Genomic DNA, 24,035 nt, shown 5'->3' on the forward strand with positions numbered 1-24,035 from the left:
TTGCAACTCATCTCTCGATTTTATTGGTGGCCGACTCTGGAGACTGATGTTATTGATTTTGTGCGGGCCTGTACGGTCTGTGCCCGGGATAAGACTCCTCGCCAGAAGCCTGCTGGTCTCCTTCATCCTCTGCCTGTTCCTGAACAGCCTTGGTCTCTGATTGGTATGGACTTTATTACAGACTTGCCCTCATCCCGTGGAAACACAGTTGTTTGGGTGGTCGTTGATTGATTTTCCAAGATGGCACATTTTATTCCTCTTCCTGGTCTTCCTTCAGCGCCTCAGTTGGCAAAGCAATTTTTTGTACACATTTTTCGCCTTCACGGTTTGCCCACGCATATCGTCTCAGATAGAGGCGTCCAATTCGTGTCTAAATTCTGGAGGGCCCTCTGTAAACAGCTCAAGATCAAATTAAACTTCTCTTCTTCTTATCATCCCCAATCCAATGGGCAAGTAGAAAGAGTTAATCAGGTCCTGGGTGACTATTTACGGCATTTTGTTTCCTCCCGCCAGGATGACTGGGCAGATCTTCTACCATGGGCCGAATTCTCATACAACTTCAGAGTCTCCGAATCTTCTGCTAAATCCCCATTTTTCGTGGTGTACGGCCGTCACCCTCTTCCTCCCCTCCCTACTCCCTTGCCCTCTGGTTTGCCCGCTGTGGATGAAGTGACTCGTGATCTTTCCACCATATGGAAAGAGACCCAAAATTCTCTTTTACAGGCTTCATCCCGGATGAAAAGATTTGCTGATAAAAAAAGAAGAACTCCCCCCATTTTTGCTCCCGGAGACAAGGTATGGCTCTCCGCTAAATATGTCCGCTTTCGTGTCCCCAGTTATAAACTGGGACCACGCTATCTTGGTCCTTTCAAAATCAAGTGCCAGATCTACCCTGTCTCTTACAAACTCCTTCTTCCTCCTTCTCTCCGTATTCCCAATGCCTTCCATGTCTCTCTCCTTAAACCACTCATCCTTAACCGCTTCTCTCCCAAAGTTGTTTCTCCCACTCCAGTTTCTGGATCTTCTGACGTCTTTTCTGTGAAGGAGATTCTAGCATCCAAGACGGTCAGAGGTAAAAGATTCTTCTTGGTCGACTGGGAGAATTGCGGCCCTGAGGAGAGATCCTGGGAACCTGAGGACAACATCCTGGACAAAAGTCTTATCCTCAGGTTCTCAGGCTCCAAAAAGAGGGGGAGACCCAAGGGGGGGGTACTGTTACGCCGAGCGCTCCGGGTCCCCGCTCCTCCCCGGAGCGCTCGCAGCATTCTCTCATTCGCAGCGCCCCGGTCAGACCTGCTGACCGGGTGCGCTGCGATATTACTCCCAGCCGGGATGCGATTCGCGATGCGGGACGCGCCCGCTCGCGATGCGCATCTCGGCTCCCGTACCTGACCCGTTCCCCGTCTGTGTTGTCCCGGCGCGCGCGGCCCCGCTCCTTAGGGCGCGCGCGCGGGGGGTCTCTGCCATTTAAAGGGCCGCTGCGCCACTGATTGGCGCAGCAGGCCTAATCAGTATTCTCACCTGTGCACTCCCTACTTATACCTCACTTCCCCTGCACTCCCTCGCCGGATCTTGTTGCCATTGTGCCTGTGAAAGCGTTCCCTTGTGTGTTCCTAGCCTGTGTTCCAAACCTCCTGCCGTTGCCCCTGACTACGATCCTTGCTGCCTGCCCTGACCTTCTGCTACGTCCGACCTTGCTCTTGTCTACTCCCTTGTACCGCGCCTATCTTCAGCAGTCAGAGAGGTTGAGCCGTTGCTGGTGGATACGACCTGGTTGCTGCCGCCGCTGCAAGACCATCCCGCTTTGCGGCGGGCTCTGGTGAATACCAGTAGCAACTTAGAACCGGTCCACCAGCACGGTCCACGCCAATCCCTCTCTGGCACAGAGGATCCACCTCCTGCCAGCCGAATCGTGACACATATCATTAGTAGGTAAAAGATTATGCCTGATTAAATCTGATTAAGCAATTATGCCCTAGTTCCCAATCATCCCAAGTGTTTGAAAATTATTTTGTCAAACATAGCATTAGATAGCCTAGTAGTGTTGGGAGACTAAGGGTAATAGAAGGACCACAATCATCTAGTGGGTATAACCCATGCTGGCTGAATGCCGGCTGATTTTCCCCTTGCCCGTCTTGGAGACAGTTAGGTGGTCCTTGTGCTAAATCTTGTGTTGGGGATATGACACCTGCAGTGAACCGTCACAACCGACTACTCTGCATTAAACAAAACCGCACATACAAACCACATACTGCAATTTAAAATGTTAAGTGATAGGCTCATTTGAGTAAAAAGCTATGGTAATCAGAAAGCTACTAATATGACTCTAACTAAATTAGATCCCTCCCACCCTACCCTAAAGAATAGAAGGGAACTGTCCCTATACTGACAACCCTTGGAGGTCCCTGATTTCTGAGAGGGGAGTAAACTGATTACTAAAAGTTCCAATTTTAGAATACAGTGCAGTTCCAATGCTTTCACCCCACCTGGCATTTGCTCAAGCTACAATTAAACCAACATACTAAAAACTTTCTGTCATGTAGTAATTATTGGTTATTCTTATATTCAATGCTGCCACCTGGTCACTGCATGAGGCCGAGTAAATGTAAAAGTCTACTCAGTTGTCTATGATTGGATCCAAGCAGATAGAGAGAATTGGGCTGCACACCAGATGAAGAACATGCCACATTAGGGAATGCCCTACAAGCACTTCACATCAATGGTGTGCACATATTTAGATGGAGGAGAAAGGGTTCAGGCTGCATAGTGAGGGAAGAAGAGTATCCTTGTGATGTGCAGAGAGTAACTAGACATGCCACCTTTATTGGATGAAAGTGTTATTGTTCCCAACTGCTACCACACTCAACTCAACAGAGCACGTCTCTCCCTGTTGCTTTCCTCACTGCATGAGATAGATTCTATCTGACAGTCTATTCTGACAATTGGTGGATTCAGACCCTAAACAATCAAAACTTTTCACATATCTGTGACATTTAAAGTGTCTACTGACAGCTGCACTTTAATAGGGTAGCAGCACTTTATGACCCCCGTATTGTTAAAATAGGGATTGTTAAAAGCAAAGACTTGGTGCAGATATAGAAACTACAGTGCAGCCAAGATGTGAGTAGATCGATGTGGTTTCTAAATTGATTGTAGCTTTAGTTCAGTTATAAATGTCTGTTTAGTAGACTGCTGTTTCCTGCAAATAATTGGAAAAATGCATGTCTGCTTGTTTCTGAAGTTTTGGCTGCATAGTAAATGAGGTTTAAAATATTATAAAATATAATAGTATTTTCCCTTATTAGTGTGAAGCTCAAGCTGACAATTAGAGATGAGTGAATTTTTTATTTGATTCAAATTTTCCAAATTTTCTGAAAAAAATCGGTTCGGTCTGAATTTTTTTGCAGCGAATCACTATTAAAAACCAATCACTATTAAAATCACAATTTCTGGCCTACAGAGAGGCTAAATAGGGGAGTAGAACACTTAGCCTTGCCCTAACACTCATAGGGAGTGTGCTGTGTTAGTGAAATAATACTGTTATTCAGAATAACATGCAGATTACAGGCATCGCTATCACAGCAGCAGAGCGGCACAATGACACAGCGTGGAGTTGGTGGCAGCATGAGGAGACCATATAGTGGCTGAATGACACAGCGTGGAGGTGCTGTCAGCATGAGGATACCATATAGTGGCTGAATGACACAGCATGGACTTGTTGGCAGCATATAGTGGCTGAATGACACAGAGTGGAGTTGGCGACAGCATGAGGAGACCATATAGTGGCGGAATGACACAGCCTGGAGTTAGTGGCAGCATATAGTGGCTGAATAACACAGCTTGGAGTTGGCCGTGATGTACGCTATTTGCGTAGACCTAACGTACACTACGCTAATCGCACATGCGTATGTCGTTTTCCACAGATTGTAAAAAACTTTATGGTGCTTTTCACAGATTTGAAAATACTTTAGATCTATTGTGGAAAAGTCCAATCTCCCACATGCGCAGTAGCACTTAGGCTGCGCTAACTGCGTAGTTAAAGGACATGTCCGGTGCTCAATTTTCTTATTGTATCTGTTCCGGGCTGCAAAAAAAAAAGCTTTCTTTTACCTGCATACGCTCCCCTGGTGCTCCGGTACAAGCGTTTGGTCCCCGGGCTGTATTCTTCTTCCTTCCTGTTACCCTGGCATGTCACACGGAGCTTCAGCCTATCACTGGCCGAGGCGGGACATCGCTGCGGCCGGTGATAGGTTGAAGCTCCATGTGACAAGCCGGGCTAACAGAAAGTAAGAAGAATACAGCCCGGGGACCGAATACCTGTACTGAAGCACCGGTGGAGCCTAGGCAGGTAAGAGAAAATTTGTTTTCTTTTATTTTTCAGCCTGGAACGGATAAAATAAGAAAAGTGAGCACCGGACATCTCCTTTAAGCTTTACGCTAACTGTAAACCCACAAAAAAGTTAAGGACAACATAAATCAAGGTATTACTCATTGAACCCCCCCCCCCCCTAAAAAGTATCTGAACAATTAAGGGAAAGGAGACAATTAAAGGAGTGCACAAGTGCGATATGAAAAATCCACAGGTGATCCAAGAAACTACACCTACGCTGATAACAAGCAAGTAAGGCACTGCGCAGGTGTGATCCTACTATAGAACTACTGCGCATGCGCAACATTACGCAATTAGCATAGCGTACATTAATAGCGTAAACTCGCACATGCGCATGGCGTTTTTCACAGATTGGACAATACTTTACATCACCGGCAGAATGAGGAGACCATAGGGCCTCACAATCCCAAAGATTAAAAGATATATTTTAATAGTTAAATTGAAGATTTATGGAAGCTAGTGTTACCATCATGCTACCATAAAAAGATTTTGGTAATGTCCCAGGTCCAGTAGCATCAGTAAACCATATAGTCACTGAATGACACAGCCTGGAGCTGAAGGTTTATGGTAGGTAGTACTACTATAAAAAAATTTAGGTAATGTCCCATGCTCAGCAGTATCAGTAAGCCACATAGTGGCTGAATGGCACAGCCTGGAGTTAATGGCAGCATGAGTAGAACAAATAGTGGCTGAATGACACAGCGTGGAGGTGGCGGCAGCATGAGAAGACCATATAGTGGCTGAATGGCACAGCCTGGAGTTGGCGGCAGCATGAGGAGAACATATAGTGGCTGAATGGCACAGCCTGGAGGTGACAGCAGATGAGGAGACCATAGAGTATCAGTAAACCACATAGTGGCTGAGTGGCACAGCCTGTAGTTGGTGGCTGAAGCATGAGTAGAACATATAGTGGCTTAATGACACAGCGTGGAGGTGGCGGAAGCATGAGGAGACCATATAGTGGCTGAATGGCCCAGCCTGTAGTTAGTGGCAGCATGAGTAGAACATAGAATGGCTGAATGACATTTTTTGATCAAAAGGGGACACATTTTGATCAAACAGTGCGCTGAGAGCCTCAATTTTTTTGACCTAGAGTGCTGTTGCAACTTTTTGTGCATTTGGCAGAATGAGACAGCCTGGAGGTGGCAGCATCAAGAGTTCTGAATGTGATCCAGTGACAGAGTGGTGCGGTAGGTAGAAATACCACTTCCCAGTGACGAAGGTGGGTGAAAAAAGGTCTGATGCGGAGGAATGTTTGTAACTGGGGAGCAGTGCCTTAAATCTGTTTAGCACTATCCATATTTGTGAAGTGTTGGTGTGGTGCCATGATCAATCTACTCTGATGCATCAGGCATTGGTGGGAGGAAATCCTGGCTGATCCATGCCTGATTTATCTTCACAAAGGTCAGGCTCTCCACATTTTTTGTGGACAGACGAGTTCTCCTTGGGGTGAATATGGCCCCCGCTGCACAAAGCACCCGCCCTGATGTCACACTACTGGCTGGGCAGGACAGCTTTTCCAGGGCAAACTCTTCTAGTTGCGGCCACAAATCAAGTTTGGCTGCACAGAAGTCCAGATCATCTTCAAGGTGTGTTGGCATGGGCATGTCAAGGTATGCCACAACCTGCTGGTTCAGGTCCTGCTCCAGGTCTACCTGCTGCTGATGAGTTGCTTCACTATGCGAGTGAAGAAAAGTACTCATCAGCGACTGTAGACTCAAGCTGCTGCTGATGGAGCTGGTACTGCTCCTGTCACCCCCATCCCTCCCCAGCATCCATGGCAGTAGAAGTTGAGTGCAGAGGGCCCCCGAGTTAGACCTGCGAGAGGATGGACGATGGTGCAGATAGGCATCTGCCAACTGACTACGTAGGATGTCACTTTAGTAGGTCAGTTTGTCCTCCCTCTCAGTGGGTGTAAAGAAGGCCCCAATTTTGTGGTGGTAGCGAGGGTCCAATAAGCTGGAGAGCCAAAAGTCATCCCGCTGCCGAATGGTGACAATTCGACGGTCACTACGCAAGCAATTGAGCATGCATCATGCCATTTGTGCAAGTAACTCGGAGGGACTCCCTGCCTCCATCTCCACTGCATACTGCCATGGTGTGTCTGGGTCCTCTGTCTCACCTTCCTTATAACCGTCTAGCTCCTCTGGCTGCTCCTGCTCCTCCTCTCCTGACAGATGACTAGAAAAAACAGCCATTTTGTGAAACCTAAATTGTGCTCCATTGTGCCCCTCCCACTCCTCCCTCTAGTTCAGCCCCCACAGGGCTCATGTGGCCATGAGATGGCAATGTCGCAAATCAGACTATGTTGGGGAATACCACTGCAGCTCAAGGAGGGTGTGCTTTGCAGTGTACGAGTGGCTGAAGTGCATGCAAAGTTTCTTTCCCATTGTTAGAATGTCTTGCAAATGGGGGGAACAATTCAGGAACTGCTTGACAACCATATTGAACACATGTGCCATGCAGGGCGCATGGCTCAGCCTTCCTTGTCGCAGCGAAGACAAAATGTTCTTCCCGTTGTCGATCACCTTGGTTCCCATTTCCAGTTTTCACGGAGTAAGCCATGCTCCAATTTCTTCATGAATGACTTTCAGCAGTTCCTCCCCTGTGTGACTCAGTTTGCCAAGGCAAACCATGTGAAGAACTCCATGGCACCACCGTGCCCTGCACACATGGTATGCTGAAGGGGCACTGAGGCTTGTCTGGGCAGTGGAGGTTGAGGGCACGGTGGAGGATGATGAGGCAGCGTCGCACATTGTCACAGGACCAATGGCCTGAGAGCGTGGAGGAGAAAGCAGCATGACCTGTCCAAGTTGCTGTTGTGGCTGTGCAAGAACTACATTGACTCAGTGGGCCGTAAAGGACATGTATTGTCCCTGACCGTAGTTACACCACGGCTGGCTGGTTGGCTGAAAGAGAGAGCGACTTGGCACTTCGTGATGCATCAGGCTGGACCACTACATCGGAGACACGTTTCTATCACGCCGCTTTATGGTGGCACAGCATATGTTGACGCAGGGCTGTGGTTCAAATATTGGGACCCTTGCCACACTTCACCTTCTGCCGACACATCTTGCATGTGGCTATGTTAACCTCCTTTGGATGCTTGATGAAAAACTGCCACACCACAAGAAGCTGATTTCCCCACCAACAGTCCACATTAATTGAATGCTACTGTCGCCGTCTTCAGGAACCCCTGTTCCACTACCTCCCGGGAAGATAGGCTGCAGCGAAGCAGGTGGTCTCCCCTGCGCACGTTTGGCTCCAGAATTTCCACTTCTGCCACCATGCTGACTGCCAACCATGCTACCACCTTGCTGGCTCATCTGCTGCCTCACAGCAACCTGCAACCCTCTTCTCCTGATGATGATGAAGACCCTTCTGCTCCCAGCCCCCAATCGGCTTCATCGTCATCAACAACAAGTGTCTGCAAGTTACTGATGTCCTACTCAGGTTCCTCAACAGTGTCTGCTTCTGACCCTGAATGCTGGCAACACCACCTCCCACGTCCCTCTCCTCATCACTACTTGCCCGAGTAGCAGAGGAAGCGGCGGATGTCTCCTCTACTTCTTGGCTGAGCAGTAGCTGCTGACTGTCCTCTATTAGATCATCCTCACTGAATAGTGGAGCTTAACCCACAGCATAAGATATTTCTTTAGGTGAGGGAAAAGCATAGGACAGAGGCAATGAGAGGACAGAAACTGCTCCCGGGCCATGCCAACTGAGGGTTGTGTCTGAGGAACCCACCAACTGTTGACTGGGGGTATCAGATGTCACGTGATGAAGTGGATGACTGTGTTAACCAATCGATGACGACAGATGGGTTGCTGGTCGAAACACGACCGCTAGCTGATACCGGGAGCTCAGGCCTCTCGCTGCGACTCCTGCTGCCACTCGCCCCTGGTCTGCTGCGATCTCTGCCTGGCTTCTGCCACTCCTCTGTGCACATCCTGGCACTTCTGGGCCTGACATACTTAGTGCATATATGAGGGGAGTACAATACGCTTCACTATGCTTCAAACAGTATTTGTCTAGAACAGCAGCAGATGTGTACTTATGACTGTCCTTTCAAAGTATCTGGGCCCTTGACAGATTAACAGGTACAAAATAGTACACTACTTAGGTGTTGTATGCACTTATGAGGGCAGAAAAATGTGATACAGAACGCTTAAAAAACATATTTGAGCACAACACCAGCCAGTGATTACTTTTGCCTGGCGTTTCACAGTATCTACGCCCTTGACAGATTAAAAGGTGCAAAATAGTACACTAGTACAAATAGTACACAACTTAGATGTAGGTAGGAGGGCAGAAAAATGTGATACAGTACACCTAAAGAAGTAGTGGAGTAAAACGCCAACCTGTGATTACTTTTGCCTGGACTTTCACAGCATCTAGGCCCTTGACAGAATAACAGGTGAAAAATAGTACACTACTTAGATGCAGGTATGTGGTGTACACTTAGAGCAGAAAAATGTGCTACAGTACGCTTAAAGAGGTATTTGAGTACAACACCAGCCGGTGAGTACTTTTTCCTGGCCTTTCACAGTATCTAGGCCCTTGACAGATTAAAAGGTACAAAAGAGTACACTACTTAGATGCAGGTATTTGATATGCACTTATGAGGGCAGAAAAATGCACTACAGTATAATTAAAGAGGTAGTGGAGTAAAACACTAGATGGTGATTACTTTTGCCTGGACTTTCACAGTATCTAGACCCTTGACAGATTAACATTACTTAGATGTAGGTATGTGGTATGCACTTATGAGGGTATAAAAATGCGCTAAGGTTTCTCAAGCTTAGCCAGCTTGTTAAAATGTATGAGGCAACAGACAGCTCTCTGTCCCTCTCTGTAATACAATGCTGTAGAAAGTGACTAGGAGGTTAATGGCTGCATTAAAAAAAAATTCCACCAGAAAGCTGACATGACTCTAAGGTGAAACGCTGCTGGAAAACACTTTTTGTGTAACACAGAAAGCGCTGACAGTCCTATCTTTCTGCAGTGGAAGGATTAAGTGACTAGCCGGAATTTGGCTGCCGATTATATAGGGGTGCAACATCACAGAGGTGACTGGCTGCTGATAGGCTGCATCCTGCATGTGATTCAGTCATCCCGCCTACCCTTGTTCCCGCCTTCCCAGCATTCCTTGCCCCATGTACTGACATGTGGATCTGCCATTTTAGATGCCCTGGAGCTTGGACCACACTAAATGGAGTTTAATTAAGTGATTCACGCAATAGAATCACAGCGATATTCACATTCATTGTGAATCAAACTTTTCATGAAATTCGTAACAAATTTGGGTTCGTCAGATTCGATTCGCTCATCTCTACTGACAATGATGAATGTAAAGTCTAGATGCCATACCAATATCAATATCATGATGGTTAATTCCTTTATTTACAGTACATACACAGGATTTTCTCCATCTGAGGAAAATGAATTACTCCTATTCTCCATAGTAGGCTCTTCTCCTCTTCTCTCAGATCATTGGTTGAACAACTAGCTTTGGAGCAGGAGAAACCAATTTCAACAGATTGCTTCTCTTGTTACACATAACATTAATATTGATTTTATGGAAGACAAGACCTGGGTGCTGTAAACTGACCATACATATAAAGGTTTCTAAATACATCGGAACTGATTAATTGAAGGTAAAACATTTTGGTCTAGAAAAGCAACCATTGAGACTGTTGTATCCCTATAAGTGAGTGGTTCAGTAAACATACTGTATTTATTGGGGGAAAAAACATCATTATACAATTTTCTTCTTTCTAAGGCAAACCAGCATGAGGAAAGTGAGCAGAAACAACACACTTTAACAGAATGTGAGATGATCTGAAGAGAAGGATGGGGAAAACATTTTTTATTATGTGTTATTGCTTGACGATGTTATAAAATGGTAAATACTTTAGTTTGAAAAACAAAGCATATATGCCCAATTGGCAGGTTTAGAGAAGGGCATAATATGTCGACGATGCTGCACTAAGACTAGCCATATATATATATATATATATATATATATATATATATATATATATATGTTGGTTTAATGTGTATGATAACCTACAACCTATATTATACAATACTAACAAGGAGACAAAAACAGAAAGGATGGTCAACAAACCAGATCAGAAAGCCAAAAGGACAGCAAAAGTGCAGAACTGAGTATTAGAGGGTTAACCAATTATAGATCCAAAGTCACAAAACCAAGAAGACAGAATCAGATACACATGTAGGTAAATGATAGCTTCAGAGACAAGCTCTTTCACAGTCACATAGTCAAAGTCTAAGTCAACTGGACACTTAAATACCCAAGAAAAAAATATATAATATGTAATAATAATCTGATCATCCAGCATGGCAGCTGGGGGTCCCCTCACCTGCCTCTGCTGCCTTCCACGGGTCTTCCGCAGAAGATGGCTGATAACACTGATCAGTGCTATGCCCTATACATAGCACTGAACAGTATTACTGTTACGCCGAGCGCTCCGGGTCCCTGCTCCTCCCCGGAGTGCTCGCGGCGTTCTCCTCTCTGCAGCGCCCTGGTCAGACCCGCTGACCGAGAGCGCTGTACTGACATTCACGATGGGGATGCGATTCGCATAGCGGGACGCGCCCGCTCGCGAATCGCATTTCAAGCCACTTACCCGTCCCGGTCCCCGGCTGTCACGTTCTGGCGCGCGCGGCTCCGCTCTCTAGGGCGCACGCATGCCAGCTCTCTAGGATTTAAAGGGCCAGTGCACCAATGATTGGTGCCTGGCCCAATCAGTCTATTAGCCTCCACCTGCTCCTTGTCTATTTAACCTCCCTTCCCCTTCAATTCCTTGCCAGATCTTGTTGCCTTGTGCCAGAGAAAGCGTTTAGTGTTGTCCAAAGCCTGTGTTCCAGATCTTCTGCTATTGCCATTGACTACGAACATTGCCGCCTGCCCCGACCTTCTGCTACGTCTGACCTTGCCTCTGTCTAGTCCTTCTGTCCCACGCCTTCTCAGCAGTCAGCGAGGTTGAGCCGTTGCCGGTGGATACGACCTGGTTGCTACCGCCGCAGCAAGACCATCCCGCTTTGCGGCGGGCTCTGGTGAATACCAGTAGCAACCCTAGAACCGGTCCACCGACACGGTCCACGCCAATCCCTCTCTGACACAGTGGATCAACCTCCAGCTAGCCGAATCATAACAATTACAATCAAATGATTTCTATAAATAGTCCCCTATGGGGACTATTAAAGTGTAAAAATAAAAGTAAACTTTAAAAAAGTAAAAAAGAAATGTGAAAACCTCCTCTCCCAATAAAAACGTGAATTGTACCATTTCCCCTATTTCACCCCCAAAAAGTGTAAAAAAAATATTTTATATACATATTTGGTATCGGCGCATGCGTAAATATCCCAAGTATTAAAATAAAATCATCAATAATAGAAAGAAATAGCTACCGGCACTGCTGCAATGATGGAAATAAGTAAGCAACAGGTGGTATGAATGAACCATAAATGCTATATGGGTGATTCATCCAGAAAAGAACAGTTCCAGATATCCAAACTAGAAGAAAGATAGACGGCACTCACCAGGAAGGTAGCTTCAACTTCTTTTCTTTTTCAATCGTTTCGGATCAAGGGAGCAGTGTCAGGCAGGTATCATGGCCGAGACGCTGGGGACCCATGAGCCCTCATACCGCCGCTTATACGGAAAAATGAAAAAGTTATAGGTATTCAAAATAGGGGATTTAAAATGCACTAATTTGGTTAAACAGTTTGGATTTTTTTAAGCACAACAGTAATAGAAAAGTATGTTACCATGGGTATCATTTTAATCGTATTGACCCAAAGAATAAAGAACACATGTCATTTTTTACTGTAAATTGTACGGCGTGAAAACGAAACCTTACAAAATTAGCTAAATTGCAGTTTTATTTTTAATTTCCCCACACAAATAGTATTTTTTTTGGTTGCGCCATACATTTTATGGTAAAGTGAGTGATGGCATTACAACAGACAACTGGTCTTGCCAAAAAACAAGCCCTCATACTAGTCTGTGGATGAAAATCTAAAAGAGTTATGATTTTTTGAAGGTGAGGAGGCAAAAACAAAAACGTAAAATGAAATTGTCTTTAAGGGGTTAACGTACATCTGTGGCTCCCGAGGTATAACGTGCGCTCAGCAGGTGAGCGCATATCATACCCGGTGGGTCCCGATTGCTATAGGCAACCAGGACCCACGGCTAATGCCGAACATCACTGATCAGGCTGATGTCTGGCATTAACCCTTTAGATGCGGCGATCAAACATGATCGCTGCGTCTAAAACAAAAGTAAACAATCCCTTCTTTTTGCCTGGACTTTCACAGTATCTATGCCCTTGACAGATTAAGAGGTACAAAATAGTACACTACTTACATGTAGGTATGTGGTATGCACTTATGAGGGCAGAATAATGTTCTACAGTATGCTTAAAAAACGTATTTTTGCACAACGCCCGCAGTACACAAAAGTCGCTGTGTACTAAACCCAAAATTGCACTTTCTCAAAGACTATAAGAAAAGGACTGCTAGGTATTATACTGTCAGACTAGTATAACCAGCAGACCATTTGTTGTTGAACAAAGACACAGAATTGCACTGAAAAATTATTCCTCCATCCTCTGCTAAGGTTTATGAAGTTGATGCAGCTTGTTGAAATGCATGAGGCAACACACAGCTATGTGCCCCTCTCTGTAATACTACGCTGTAGAAAGTGACTGGGAGGTTAATGGCTGCAGTAAAAATTATTTAAAGTGAAAAAAGCACTGCTCTAGGTCCACCAGAATGCTGATATGACTAGGAGGTGAAACGCTGCTGGTAAAAGCTTTTCTGTGTAACCCACACACAGGCTGTCCATCCTGCCTCTCAGCAGTGTAAGGAATGAAATGACGATCCGGAATATGGCTGACGACTTTATAGGGCTGTGACATTACAGGGGTGACTGGCTGCTGATAGGCTGCATCCTGCATGTGATTCACATGTGGATCCACCATTTTAGATGCCCTGGAGCCTGCACCACATTTAATGGAGTTTAATGAAGCAATTCGCGCAGTAGAATTGGGGCAATATTCACATTTGTTGCAAATCTAAATTTTCCGTGAAATTCGTAACAAATTCATATTGGTCAGCTTCGATTCGCTCATCTCTAATCATGACCACATTCCAAAAAGCATTTGGGTAAGGGGAGGAATAAGCAAAAGTATATACAGCACATCTCAGTGTGCGCCAGAGTCTCGATCCATGGACGTCCGGTAAGGGCGGGACTCCGGCGCGCACAGAGATCCGCTGTATATACTTTTACTTATGCCTGAACGAATTACAACTTCATGTGGGTGGCCATGAACTCCTCCCCCCGACCGGAAGGTATTTTTAGAATATGATTACTGTCACCTGATACACCGATCATCACACTGTATATTGTATGATCACATTATGCTTTATTCACAACCAGCTGCTATTAAGTTGCGCTGATATACTGATGTATTCACTGAACTGTTCAGATAGCTATGTATTCACTTTGTATATTTATGTATGATAATTAGGCTGTGATGTAACAGGATATAATATCATGATGTACACCATATTTAAAGCCTGCACTTTCTTTATTGTATTGCTTGACAAAGGTCACGTGAGGTGACCGAAACTTCGCTCACTTGTGTGATTGAATAATCAGCCACTATTTAATCACCACTGGAGTGCTACTGTGTCTTTATTTGTGATATATATATATATATATATATATATATATATATATATATATATTTATATTTATATATATAATATTTCCAGATTTCCAGAGTCACCTCATCAGAAGCGACCTCTTTGACTTTACCATAAGAAACTGCAGATCCTCCACTGGAGTGTACGTTTTACTGTGTACAAAGGTTCTTGAGGGAATCTACAGTATATTGGGGAATTTAAGCTGAAACTACAATCCAGGATAAATTTACACAGACAGACAATAGGAAATAATCCAGGCATACCCATGAGTAAACATTTCTCTGGACAGAATTAAACATCTTTATACTGAAAGGTCATTTGAAGAATGACAGGAGGAGGAAAGTCAGGGAATTCAAACTGATAAGAACTTTCTAGCCATTGACACAAGAACTCAATCTGAAACATGGATTTATGGCCCATAACTTCACACCCCACAGCAGTTACTTCAGATCTCTAAACTCCTGAATCATCATCTTGATTACTCTTCCAACTGTAATAAAAACTTCAGTTTTATTGCTTTGTCCTATCTTGATGATGTATAATCCTATCTACCATGTCTTGGTATAGCATCTCTTAAATGTTGCATTCTTCTTTCCGTCGGCACTTGCCGGATGAGGAATGTTATATGTAAGCTTGTAAATATAATTTTTCTAGTTAAATTAAATTATTAGTCATATAATAATTTTAGCGTTTTTAACACAATTTTTTTTAGATTTATCACAATATTAACCACTAGTGTTGCGCGGCATAGGCCACATTCGAATTTGCAATATTTTGCGAATATATGGATGAATATTCGTCATATATTCACTAAATTTGCATATTAGTAATATTCTCGTTTTATTTTTGCATATGCAAAAATTTGCATATGGGAAAATTTGCCCATGCGAAAATTTGCATATACATAAATTAGCATGAGTGAAAATTTGCATATGAAAAATTTGCATATGCACATTTTTGCATATGCGAAAAATTGCACGCCAGTCTCACACAGTAGTAATAGAGCATTCTTTACACCACACAATGGTACTTAAGGTACTGCTACTTAAGGACCCAGGGCGTACTTGTACGCCTGCGGGAATTCCGGTCTCCGACGCTCACCGGGCGGGGACGGTACCGGCATGCCTGCTGAAATCATTCAGCAAGCACCCGTGCAAACCCCTGGTCAATTCAGATCAGCGATCTGCAGTGATTCCGGGTCATAGGGGTCTCCGGTGACACGGAGAATAAGGGGGATTGGGGATGTCCAAGACACCCCCAATCCCCCTGAAGGGATAAGAGTGAGGTGGCAGGGGTGCCACTCCTCCTATAACTGCTATTGGTCGGCCAGAAGCGACCGACCAATGGCAGATTGGGGGCGGGGGCTGGGGTGGTGGTTAAAGTTCGAATTCCCCGTTCTGCCAACCCACGGTAGTCAGGGCAGAACAGGGAGATTGAAGTGTGACCGGCGGTGGCCGTAGAGGTCCCTTACCAGTGGCGATTGGCGGCGGCAGGCAGCAATCCTCTCCCTGGTGTGGCATGCTGCACACTACAGAAGCCAGTGCGTTGTTACCTAGCAACATATGGAGGGATACAGTTTGGAGACATCTATATATTGGTCTCTATACTGTAGCCCTTCAGATGTTGCAAAACAGACAGCGGTTTGCTTTTTGGGCATGCTGGGATTTGTAGTTTTGCAACATCTGGAGGGCTACAGTTTGGAGATCACTGGCACTGGTGTCTATAGTGTGGCTCTCTAGATCTTGCAAAACTATAACTCCCAGCATGCACGAACAACAAACGGCTGTATCGCCATGCTGGGAGTTGTAGTTGCGTACCTCCAGCTGTTGTACAACTACATCTCCCAGCATGCCCTTCAGCAATCAGCACATGCTGGGACTTGTAGCTTTGCAACAGCTGCGGGCACACTGGTTGGAAAATACTGAGTTAGGTAACAGAACCTAACTGAAGGTTTTCCAACCAGTGTGCCTCCAGCTGTTTCAAAACTACAACTCCCAGCATGCACAGTCTGTCAATGCATGCTAAGAGTTGTAGTTTTGCAACAGTTGGAGGTTTGCCCCCCCCCCCCCCATGTGAATATACAGGGTACATTCACATGGGTGGGTTTACAGTGAGTTTCCTGCTTCAAGTTTGAGCTGCGGCAAACTCCTAGTAGGAAACTCACCGTAAACCCCCGCCAGTGTGAATGTACCCTAAAAACACTACACTGACACATAATAAAGGGTAAAACACTACATATACACCCCCTTACACTGAAAAAACGTATCATACAGCAGTGTTTCCAAAACGGTGCCTCCAGATCTTGCAAAAGAACAACTCCCAGCATCTCCGGACAGCCATGTCTGTAAACACACATGGCCCTGACTTCTATTCCAACCAAATTATCTCTCCAAAAGCTCAATGGTGCTCATTCTCTTCTGAGCATTGTAGTGTGCCAGCAGAGCACTTGATGTCCACATATGGGGTATTTCCATGCTCAGAAGAAATGGGGTTACAAAATTGGGGGACATTCTCTGCTATAACACCTTGTAAAAATGTTACATTTGGGGAAAAACAGCATTTTAGTGAAAAGAAAATTAATTTACACATCCAACTTTAACGAAAAGTCGTCAAACACCTGTGGGGTGTTAAGGCTCACTGGACACCTTGTTAAGTTCCTTGCAGGGTGTAGTTTCCAAAATAGTATGCCATGTTTTTTGTATTTGTTTTGCTATTCTGGCACCATAGTGGCTTCCTAAATGTGACATGCCCCCCAAAAACCATTTCAGAAAAACTCATTCTCCAAAATCCCATTGTCGCTCCTTCCCTTCTGAGCCCTGTAGTGCACCCACAGAGCACTTGACATACACGTATGAGATATTTCCTTACTCAAGAGAAATTGGGGTTACAAAGTTTAGGGTGATTTCTTTCCTTTTACCCCTTGTAAAAATTCAAAATCTGGGTCTACAAGAACATGCAAGTGTAAAAAATTAAGATTTTGAATTTTCTTCTTCACTTTGCTGCCATTCCTGTGAAACACCTAAAGGGTTAACACACTTACTGAATGTCATTTTGAATACTTTGAAGGGTGCAGTTTTTATAATGGGGTCATTTATGGGGTATTTCTAATATTAAGGTCCCTCAAATCCACTTCAAAACTTAACTGGTCCCTAAAGATTTCCGATTTTGATAATTTTGTGAAAAATTTGAAAATTTCTGCTGAACTTTAAAGCCCTCTGATGCCTTCCAAAAGTAAAAACATGTCAACTTTATGATGCAAACATAAAGTAGACATATTATATATGTGAATCAATATAAAATGTATTTGGAATGTCTATTTTCCTTATAACCAGGTAGCTTCAAATTTTCAAATTTTTTATCAAATTTTGGAATTTTTCACCAATACATAATACATGTATCGATGAAAATTTACCCCTAACATAAAGTAGAATAAGTCACGAAAAAACTTTCTCGGAATCAGAATAAAAAGTAAAAGCATCCCAGAGATATTAATGCTTAAAGTGACAGTGGTTAGATGTGCAAAAAATGCCTGGGTCCTTAAGGGGTTAAAATATGTTATACTATACATGAGCAAATAAAAACAAAAAATATCTATTTTAGAGTAAAATGTGACATACCAAAATAACAAGTAGAAAATGTAGAGAGTCTAAATACTTCATATTTTAGAATGCACTGTATAAAACTTAAAAAAAAAAGGCCTGTTACAAAGCTAGGAGTAGCATTATTCATGGCCAATATATCACTTGTATCCGGCATTTTCCACCAGATTTACCGGCTCTGCATGCTCCATATCTAGTCTTTGATGTCTCCCTGAGCTAGTTGGGTTCCATGATGACACACGCACTTGCACGCACTCGCACTATTGATTTATGCAAAGTTTGTTAATATTGACCATACATATACTCATGCATGCAACACAGCAAAGGTATAATGTATTTTTTATTTAGTTAATTCGAAACCCAATGACATATATGTGCATAACAAAGCTATATATAGGAGATAAGTGGAAAAGCAATGATACCTTTATTGGCTAACTTACTTAGTCAATAAAGGTATTATCTATACTCCATTTATCTCCTGACAAAGCCATAATATAACATAATGCAAACACTTGAAAGAAAAATGCAGAGCAACTCACCCAGTTAGTTGATAGCAGCAGGATTATTCACATCACGTCCATTCAGTGAACAAGCAGGGAGGCGGAGGATGTTAACGGGGGAATCAGGCGTCGGGCCACAGCCATATCACATTGTTAGGTGCTTCGTCAGGCCCCTGCGACGTCATCATGCTCACTCCGCTGGTTTTATTACCTGTGGTAGCACATGACACAGGTGAGTAGGTGTAAACCAAAACATGTACCCTTAAGGTGCCTATAACAAAACTGAGTGGATTAAAAACATATCAGGAGGAACAAACTTGCATGTGTACGGGAACCAGGATACAGTGTGTCAGATTAAGGCTCCCAAATCATTTTTATCATTAAGACCTAAGCGTCATAGGAAAAAAAAAAACATACACCATTGAATTGCATGTTGACTAATGCCTGAAGTCTGACCAATAAAACTGATGAACTGGAGTTGAAAATGTCTGAGGAGAATTATGACATTGTGGGTATAACAGAGACTTGGTTGGACAATAGCTGTGACTGGACGGTCAACATACAGGTATATAGTCTATTCAGGAAGGATCGGACAAAACAGAAAGGGGGAGGAGTTTGTCTTAATGTAAAGTCCAGTCTGAAGGCTGCACTGTGGGAGGATATATGGGAGGGAAACGATAATGTGGAGTCACTATGGGTAGAAATATATGGAGATAAAAAAAAATCTGATAGGGGTTTGCTATAAGCCACCAAACATAATGGAAGAGCCAGAAGATCCATTATTGAGGCAAATAAACAAGGCAGTAAATCAAAATGAGGTTATAATAATGGGGGGACTATCCTGATATAAACTGGGAGACCGAGTCCTGTGAATTTCATAAAGGAAACAGGTTATCTGTCCCAAATGGTGCAGGGCCCGACCAGAGGGGGGGCACTACTAGACTTAATATTAACCAACAGACCTGAAAGAGTAACTAATGTGCAAGTAGAAGGACACCTAGGAAATAGTGATCATGATATAATACATTATAGCTTGTTCTTCAATAAGAGAATCTCTCGAGGGGCCACAAAAACAATGAACTTTAGGAATGCAAACAACTCAGAGAAGCCTTTAACAATATAAAATGGGATGATGTCCCCAAAAACAAGAATACTGACACTAAATGGGAGACTTTTAAAAATATCTTAAACTCTCACTGTAAGATGTATATACCTTATGGGAATAAAAGGGTCAGAAATAAAAGAAAACCAATATGGATGAATAAAAATCTTGAGGGGGCAATAAATGACAAAAATAAAGCATTTAAACTACTAAAACAGGATGGCAGTGAAGAAGCATTAAAAAGCTATAGAGAAAAGGTTAAAATATGTAAAATACAGATAAAAGCCGCAAAAATAGAGACAGAAAGACTCATTGCCAAAGAGAGTAAAACTAATCCCAAAATGTTCATTAACTACATAAATAGCAAAAAGGTCAAAAATGAAAGTGTTGGCCCATTAAAAAACGATGAGGAAGAAATTATAGACGGGGATCAGGAAAAAGCAAATATACTAAACAAATTCTTCTCCACTGTATTTACCGAGGAAAATGACATGCCAAGTGAAATACAGTGAGATAAGGTAAACTCCCCAGTACAGGTCACCTCTCTAACCCAGTAAGAAGCACAGTGCCGCCTACAAAAAATTAAAATAGACAAATCACCAGGTTCAGATAGCATTCACTCCTGTATTTTAAAGGAATTAAGTAATGTAATAGACAGACCCCTATTTTTAATATTCAGAGACTCTATAGGGACAAGGACTGTTCACAAGGACTGGCACATGGCAAATGTGGTGCCAATATTTAACCCCTTAAGGACAATGGACGTACTCCTACGCCCCCATTTCCGAGTCCTTAAGGACCGAGGACGTAGGAGTACGTCCTTTCCTTTCCCGGCCCCCTGCCGCTAGCCGGAGGGGAGCCGGTGCCCGATGCCTGCTGAAATCGTTCAGCAGGCATTGCGGCATATCGCCCAGGGGGGTCATTATGCCCCCCCATGTCGGCGATGACCGCAGATCGCTGGACAATTCAGTCCAGCGATCTGCGGCGATTCCGGGTCAATCGGGTCTCCAGTGACCCGGTGACCCGGAATTACTGGCTGATCGGGGCCGTCAGAGACGGCCCCGAACAGCCAGAGCCTGCAGGGGTGAGGTGGCACTGGTGCCACCTCACAATCGCCCTGATTCGTCGGCCGGATTACTGGCCGACGAATCAGGGCGCCTGCTGCGGCTGTCACTCCCGCACCCGCTCCGCCCCTCTTCCGGAGGACGTGAGCGGGTGCGGGACGTGCACCCCTGGTGCTGGGGACCCCGATCCCCGGCGTTAATGTTGGGATCGGGGCCCCAGGAGCGACGACGGCGGCGGCGGCGGCGGGACTGACCTGTGCGGCGATCAAGCAGCAGCAGGAGGTGAGTGACAGCCTCCTGCTGTTGCTTAGCAACAGTTCCCAGCATGCAAAAAGGGCATGCTGGGAGCTGTAGTTATGCAACAGGAGGAGGCAGACCACCACAACTCCCAGCATGCACTTATGGGCATGCTGGGACTTATGGTTTTGCAACAGCTGGAGGCACATTCTTTCTATGGAAAAGTGTACCTTCAGCTGTTGTGTAACTACAACTCCCAGCTTGCACAAACAGCTTAAGGGCATGCTGGGAGTTGTAGTGGTGCATCTGCTGGTTGCATAACTACAACTCCCAGCATGCCCGTTGGCTGTCGGTGACTGCTGAGAGTTGTAGTTTTGCAACAGCTGAAGGCACACTGAGTTAAGTAGCAAACCAGTGTGTCTACAGCTGTTGCATAACTACAATCCCCAGCATCCCCAGTCAAAGTAGTATGCCTCCGGCTGTTGCATAACTACAACACCCAACATGCCCTTCCGCTGTCCGTACATGCTGGGGGTTGTAGCTTTTGCAACAGCTGAAGGCACACTTTTTTTTACATATGCAAAAGTTGTGAATCACCTGTGGGGTATAAAGGTTCACATTACCCCTTGTTACGTTCCCCAAGGGGTCTAGTTTCCAAAATGGTATGCCATGTGTTTTTTTTTGCTGTCCTGGCACCATAGGGGCTTCCTAAATGCGGCATGCCCCCAGAGCAAAATTTGCTTTCAAAAAGCCAAATGTGACTCCTTCTCTTCTGAGACCTGTAGTGCGCCAGCAGAGCACTTTTCACCCCCATATGGGGTGTTTTCTGAATCGGGAGAAATTGGGCTTCAAATTTTGGGGGGTATTTTCTGCTATTATCCTTTTTAAAAATGTAACATTTTTGGGAAACCAAGCATTTTAGGTAAAACATTTTTATTTTTATTTTACATATGCAAAAGTCGTGAATCACCTGTGGGGTATTAAGGTTCACTTTACCCCTTGTTACGTTCCCTGAGGGGTCTAGTTTCCAAAATGGTATGCCATGTGTGTTTTTTTGCTGTCCTGGCACCATAGGGGCTTCCTAAATGCGGCATGCCCCTCAAAAACCATTTGACGCTCCTTCCCTTCTGAGCCCTCTACTGCGCCCGCCGAACAATTAACATAGACATATGAGGTATGTGCTTACTCGAGAGAAATTGGGTTTCAAATACAAGTAAAAATTGTCTCCTTTTTACTCCTTGCAAAAATTCAAAAATTGGGTCTACAAGAACATGCGAGTGTAAAAAATTAAGATTGTGAATTTTCTCCTTCACTTTTCTGCTATTCCTGTGAAACACCTAAAGGGTTAATACACTTATTGAATGTCATTTTGAATACTTTTGGGGGTGTAGTTTTTATAATGGGGTCATTTATGGGGTATTTATAATATGAAGACCCTTCAAATCCACTTCAAACCTGAACTGGTCCATGAAAAATAGCGAGTTTGAAAATTTTGTGAAAAATTTCCAAATTGCTGCTGAACTTTGAAGCCCTCTGGTGTCTTCCAAAAGTAAATGCAACAAGAGGGACCTATGAGTGGAGGGTAAATCCAATATTATTAACATTTGACCGCTAAGCGGTCACTGAGACCCTAAATTTCCCACCCAATATAAAACTTAACGTTTAATGAGCCAACATTAAAATAACCTCACACATATTGATCCATAGTGCATTGATTGGCATGACACTGCATGCTATAGTAAGTGAATTGAAAAGATAGATTGTGGCTGCAGTCCACAATCTATAGTGTGAGACAATTAAAAATCTAACACATTGCCCGCCTGCCCGACGTTTCGCCACAGGCTGTGGCTTTATCAAGGGCTAAGAGGCAAATGGCGTGCAAACAAGCCTTGCAGGGGTTTAAATAACCTCCTGTCTCTGACGTCATTGGAACATGTCACTTCCTGTATTAACATGACATCTCATTGGTTACAATCACATGCAGACTATTGATTGATCGCTTCCTGGCCAATGAAATTTAGACCAGGATGCATCCTGCTATATTCATTTGATTGACAGCATCCTTGACCAACCAGCTGAGACCATTCATACTTCTGAACTCCTCATTGGTGCCGGAAGCTATACACGTATGTGCGCCATCAGTCCTGCGCAAACTGATAGATTCCCGAACCTCCGGTATGGACGCATGCGCAGTACGGATGCGCAAAGGAACGTGCGCGAGTACTTAGTCATATACAGCCACTGCCAGGAAGCTGCGCGACAGACATATGCGCCGGCAAAAAAGCACTAAACTAATTCGAGAACACTAAGTAAGTTACTATCTGGCAATATGGGGCGACTAACCTAGCAACGATGGTATAACATCAAATCAAGGGAGTATTATTCATAATACCGCTGAGATCGTGTAATCGATAGTAAAAGGGGGGAGCTAATACTCATCTTGTTCTGCATGGGTATAGTCATAATTAATTCATATCATCAACGGAAGTTAATCATGAGTGTAATTAATAAAAGGCTTATAACGGCTCTTCTATATAGTATCAATTGTAATAAGTAATTCCGGTCCTACAAGAAGGCTGCATAGGTGAAGCCTTCATTCAGTCCATTTGGACTTTGGGATTTTAATCTCCAAATCCATCGGGCTTCTTCTTGAAGCAGTCTGGTGTTAAGATTGCCACGTCTCGGACCCAGTTTACACTGAGTAATGCCACAGAAACGTAATTCAAAGGGAGCATCATTGTGTACAGTCCTCATATGCCTAGCAATTGGCGTATCTTGATAGGTATTAATAGTACTTATATGTTTTGAAATACGCCTACGCAATTGTTGGACTGTCTTTCCTACATAGACTTTAGGACAGTTGCATGTGGCTAAGTACACTACCCCCATCGTTTGACAGGTGATGAAGTCCCTAATTTGGTATTTCCGATTATCAATCGGATTAGAGAATTCTTTTGTACGTGGCATATATTTACAAAAATTGCACCGTCCACATGGATGTGATCCTTGGATTGATGATTTCAACCAACTGGATGCAGACTCCTCTGCATAAAAACTCCAAACTATTTGGTTTTGAATGTTAGGTCCTCTACGATAGGTTATAGAGAGGTGAGTAGAGATCACCTCCCTAAGGTCATTGTCCACCTGTAATATAGACCAATATTTCTTAAGTATATTCATGATTTTTTGATTGTGTTGATCAAAAGTTCCGATACACCTAATGATCTTTTGGCCACTATTGTCTTTAGCCAAATTGTGATCACGTAATAATTCAGATCTTGGAGTAGCCCTGGCTCTGGCGAAAGCCTTATGAAGGACTTTCTTGGGATAACCTCTATTGGTGAAGCGTCTATACAGGAGATCACATTCTTCTTGAAATTTAAGAGGATCAGAGCAATTCCTTTT

This window comes from Hyla sarda, chromosome 5, assembly GCF_029499605.1.
Source record: "Hyla sarda isolate aHylSar1 chromosome 5, aHylSar1.hap1, whole genome shotgun sequence".
Taxonomy (NCBI): Eukaryota; Metazoa; Chordata; class Amphibia; order Anura; family Hylidae; genus Hyla; species Hyla sarda.